This window comes from Pinus tabuliformis, chromosome J (genome assembly GCF_031772625.1).
Source record: "Pinus tabuliformis cultivar Carrire ecotype Pingquan chromosome J, CPIR1, whole genome shotgun sequence".
NCBI classification, from domain to species: domain Eukaryota; kingdom Viridiplantae; phylum Streptophyta; class Pinopsida; order Pinales; family Pinaceae; genus Pinus; species Pinus tabuliformis.
In genome coordinates, this window is record NC_142295.1 from 153,196,194 (window position 1) to 153,202,256 (window position 6,063).

Here is a 6,063-nt window from a genome sequence, read left to right on the forward strand (position 1 = left end):
TATGCAAGATTTGTCAACCAAGACTCCTGGGAATAGAGCAAACTTTTCAGCACCATAAGTGAGTTGCAGAGCACACTTTTTAGCTCAAAAACTACATTTTCGTCATTGCAAGTTAGTACTTGCATTCTGGAAATTTTCCGGAAATTTTTCATTTTTTTAGATTTGCAGAGAGTGCTATTTGCAGACTAGTTTGGGTACTTCATCTTTGTTGTTTAATCTCCCTTAGGCCCGTATCCACTTGATTCATCTCTTTGAGGTAGGAAAAATCCCCCTAATTTTTAGAGTACACATCCACATTATTAGGAAGAGATTTCCTAAGTGAGGAGTCTAGGGTTTTCAACATTTTCAGCCACTATTTTTTTGATCTGATCCATTACTTTTCATATCTCATGGATAGGTTTATTTTACATTTTATCCCTTTAGAGTTTGGGTTTTCCTTGTTCCCCTTAGGATCGCCTTGAGCATCCTAGGTGTTTGAGCTTCACACTTGCCCTTTGCATCATTTTTTCACTTCTAGTTTTTGTTGTTTGTATGCATCATTTATAGTATATTAGAGCCTTTATATCCTAGTCCCTTGACATTATATCTTTTTGGCCTCTTATTTTTGTCTTTGAGTCGCTTTTTGTTCCTTCTCTTGATTAAGCTTCTTAGTGGCCCTTGTCGGTGGGGTTTGGTGTGCTTTATTGGCTGTTTATTTATCTGCCATTTTTAGATTTATTTACAGTATTTTCAGCATTTTACTTTCAACAACGCATGGCATCATGAAACATGCTTAATTAACTCATCCACTTGACACATCATTTTTGCACACTCATACTTTAAGCGAACATGAGCTTGGTTAAAACTGCCAAGCCAAGACTTGAAACACTACACCTTAATAAATTGACACACATAGATTAAGCCCACTGGGGCATCAGGGCCAAATAATCTTTGTAGTGTAGGTGCAGCGTTGGTGGGATGGGCTTCCAATAACACCCATCAGTCACTTTTCATTGAGACATAGAAGTGCACATATTAGGGAGCTTCAAATCCTTCACCATCCAATGGTTAAAGTTGGAGTGTGTCAGAAACTTGATTCAAAGGGGGTTAGGCTAGGTCATTATGCAATCAATTCTCCTTAGGGCTACCCAACCTATGGTAGGGAATTCTGTGTGGTGACTAACTACCAAGAAGAGCAAGACTCGACCACCCCCGTAGGATGAAGGTAACTGTAGTGACCAATGTTAGGGAAACACCTTATAGGACCGGCTATGGGAAGTAGTTAATCCTCTACCCCACCTTCCTCTTGACAACTCTACTTGCAAGGATGAGATCCCCTCAAGTAAGAAGTTCTTTGGAAGGCCATCTGAAATAGTAGATCTAGGATTGTTTGAGGATTTTTTATCACCTGTAGGCTAGAGGTATTTTTCTTTGATAGGACATGATTGCTTGTATTAGAGTAACATCATTAAATAGTTAGTTTACACTTGGCAACACTGCACTAGGTGTTTGTTTGCTATTTTTTTCTATTTTATTCCTATCATTTCTCTTTAGTCTAGACACCATAGTGCCTCCAAGGTATTTGTCACATCGAATTTGAGGGCTTCACCCTTTGTTCCCGTTATGCCATATTACTCCTACCTCTCGAGTTTGAGTTCATCCTCCCAGTCCTCCATTGAGTCATCATTCTGATTTTGATTTTTATTCTGCTAATTCATCACATTCATCTTCTAATTCCGTGTCTTCTCAACCCCATGTCGCCATCATGTCAGGCACAAATGTGGGTATAGGGAACTAGGGCAGTAACCCAGGTGCTAACCAGGGTGCCCCCACTAGTGGAACCCCAACCAGTGTGGTCACTTGTACTCCCTTACTTTGTTTTGTCATTGGTTTAATTCTCCATGATTTTAACCAGCATATCACTGATCCTCTTCTCCATGATCCCACATGGCTAGAAATGCCTACTAAACTCCCTTCAGACATCCTGAAGTTTGAAGGTAATCCTGCAGAATACCCAACTAATCATGTTTGCTCCTTCCATATGTGTTGTTCATCCAATTCTATTACTAAAGACTCCATTCATCTTATGTTTTTCCAACGCACACTCACTTGAGCTGCTACTAAGTGGTATGTTGAACAACCTAGGGAAACCCATTCCACTTTAGTGACTCTTTCCACAAAATTTCTTTCATATTTCTAGTTACCTCTCTATTATGACACCAGTACAAAACTTTTGACTTCATTTCATCAAAATTCTGCCACTTTCCTTTCTGATCATGCTCATGAATGGTGTAGAAGGAGGAGTATCTGTAGAGCTCCTGACTTCGAAGACCAAGTATTTATGGATTGGTTTCTTAGATCATTGTTGGCCCACATTGGAAAAGATGTTGCATCACACTTTCCTCAATCTAAGGAAGAAGCACTCCAAATAACTATCAAATTTGGTATGATTTACACCTAATCAGGTTATGTTTACACTATCATCCCTGATCTGCCTTGGCCTAGTTCTGCTAATGCGACGGGGGAATCTCATGCTTCAAATGGAATAGCTAGAACCATATCACACCCTCAACCATATGCTCCACCTCAGATGAGTTATGGTCAGCCCAAGGATGGACTAGTTCCATGTACAATTATCCCTCCCCTAATCCTCCTTAGGTTAATCCTTATCTAGGTCATATGACACCATATGCATATACCCCTCCACATCAACAGATGCCAAGGCCAACTGTTTCTCCTCCATCCTATACCAATGTTGCCCCATCTCCCTATTATTTGTATGCACAACCTAACGCTCCAACCCCTTCGACACTAGCATGTCAGCCCCCCATGCCTGCTCCCCCTCCACCGCAGCAACCACCACCTCCACAAGGACAAGTGTATGCTCAATAGAGTAGACCTATTCCCCTTAACCACAAGAAAAGGAACAAGGAGAAAGGTAATAGGATCCAGTAGCCATAAGGTAATCAAGGTCACCAGGGTCCTCCACCTGATGCCCCACATGGTACTCAACCTAACCCCGCAACCCAACAATAGGGTGGTCAACCCAAGCAGAATAAGAATCTTCGTATGAACAAGCCTTGTGATTGTTTTCGAGTTCATGGTAATTATAACCATGAGTTACCTCTTTTACCTCAGATGTGATAAGCATGGGAGGATCAAGTAGCTTCTCAAGGATTGCAACCCACTGCTCCTCCTCCTCCTCCAACTTCCTCCAATAGGTCATGCTTATTAATATTTTTCCTAAACAAGGAGACATAGCTGCTCAACCTAAAAAAGGTCAAGAAACTCAACCAAATCCACCACTTGGTCAATGTGATTATCAAATTCTCATGATGAATTCTGATGAGGTAAATACCAAATAAGTCAACCTCTAGACTCAATCGTGCTAATATGATAAACGACTTGCTAAGTCTGTGACTGAGTCCCAACCCAAAGGGTCTGCCAAGCATCTATCATCACCCAACGATACCTTAAATATCCCTCAACCTAAGGTTGAGGTCTCACCCGAGATCCCTAAAGGTCCATTACATCGACATGCTTCTTTTACTAAAGTCGCCCATACATATAGCATAGTAGATGACTTGGCGCAATCTCCAGCTGCCATGTCAACACTGGAAGTTCTCTAGACGTGCCCATCACAAAGAAAATATATACTACCTGCTGCAGGCACCATGGATCCTAAAGATGATCAGATGATTGTCTTTCATGTTGACAAATCAGATAACCCTCCCTTACCTTCATCTATTGCTTTCCAAATTCCAATCTCCATTCGAAACGCCACTGTCTAGTGGTGTATCATTGATGAAGGCACATCCACTTGTGTGATTTCCTCCAATGTTTGGAAACAAATTGGATCCCCTAACCTATCCCTGTCCACCATCACTCTGCATGCATTGGATGGTCATCCTTCACAACCCCTTGGATTATACCGCAACTTCCCAGTCACAGTTGTTGGCAAGACAATCTATATCGATATCAAAGTCATTGATGTGCCCTTAGACTATAACATCCTTTTGGGTCATATTTATACTTATTCCATGTCAGTTGTCGCATCGACAATTCACTTCAAGATGTGCTTTCCTCATAATGGAAAGATCATCACAATAGATCAGTTGACCTACTATGATGCAAAAGCCTAGACTTCACCTCAGACCAACATTTCTTCGATGGATGATAATAAGACTGTCTCATCTATTTCTTTAGGAGTCTATAAATATTCCCCTTTATTTGGTGCTTAGAATAGCCCCCCATCTACTCCTTCATAGCCTATCTCATCGAGTGTTTGCATGCTCCAAGCATCATGGGCCACCCAAAAATGATCTGCTATATCTTCACAGCACTCTGTACCTTCAAAAACTACTGTGCCTGACTTAAATCTACCTGCTAGTACAACTCCTCAAGGATCACTTCGTTCTCCTAATTAATTTTTGTCCAGAACCATTCCTCGAGGCCTTAACCATTGTGGAGTAGTTCCTCCAAGCCACTATCCTTTTGGTCAGATACCCTTCTTATTCCCACCTCCCAGAGTCTATTCTACACATGTCATGGCTACATTGAGTTTACCAGTATTACCTTAGGGATCCTAGTGTCATACATTTATCCCCCCGCAAAAATTCCACCTAATCAATTGAAAGCTTACACTGCTTTGACCCCGGTCCAACCGGTTGTTCTTACCCTTTCCTTTGCTTCAATTCCTTAGCAACCTCAACAGGAGCCTACTCCCGTTGCGAAATCATTTGGAGAGGGGAGCAAAGCCCGAAAGAAGGGAACCCAAGGAAAGGCTCCCCCTGCAACTCCAGCTCCTCCGAAGCCACCGAAGCCTCTTCCTCCTTATGATTTGTGTGATGTTGTTGGTCATGCCACCAATAAATGTCCTAAACTACCTCATGTTAAGGATGTGGTCACTGATACTTTCCATGATTCTGACATTCTTGAGGTCCATGTCACCTTCCCTTAGTCAACTAAGAAGATTCGATTGTTATGCACAAACCACCCTTGCACTTTGTGTGATAACTATGGCCACTATTCCCATCACTCTCCCTGTCTTGAATATTTTCGTGATGCACTTCAAGTGCTTCATGAATTAGAGGTCGCTCCTTTACCTGTGGATTCTGGTCCCACTTCTACACTAGAACAAGAGGTCCCTACAACACCCATTGTGATCCCTCCCCCTAATGTCGAGATGACATATAGTTCTACTCCTATTCTCTACCTATCTTCATTCATGAGATCGTTATCTCAGAAATCCACTGATGCCTCCTTTTGTGATTCTGTTGAACCCTCTTCATTGAACACATTGGTCTCAACATTGGTAGATATTCCATCTACTAGTCATATGTCTCCTACCTTTGACGATGCATATATGAACCTTTTCTCTCATGAAGAGGCTTCAGGTAGCTCTTCACCATCATGTGGTCTTTCTTCCTCCAGTCCCATCTTCCCTTCTGATGAAGACATTATGGAAGCCATGACCACCCTTGATTATCCTTGGGATGATCTGCACCATCGTGTGTACTTCCTTCCGTAGGAGATCCATGACCAATATGTTGTGGAGTCGACAGACTTCCTCCATAGTGAGGTTGATTGGTTCAATAACCCCTTACTTCAAACCCATGAATTTGAACCACATACACCTTGTGGCCATTACATTGACACCAAATATTTGGGTAAGGGGGCATACATATTTGAGAGTCCAAGAGAAGTACTTCTCCCCAACCCTCTTAGTGCATCTAGTAGTGTTGACTCTACTACCATTATTTTTCCCCATTTAGAAGAACCTCTGGAGTCCCATATCACTTTATATCACTCTAGAGATGATCCATTTAATGATACCTTCATCTTATATCAGCAACCCAGTCCCTTAGACATTGTTGTTGTTCAACCACCATGTTTTCTAGGTGAGCATCAATTCCTTACATCCAAAGCGACTCTTTGGTATGATGACCCCATGTATGTGAACCCATAAATTCAGTCCATTTGACTTACATATGTAGTGTCAAATGAGATTGGTAATCCACCGTTTCCTTTCTATAACTGTATCTATCCACTCTTCTCACAAGAAGACAACCATAAACAAATGGT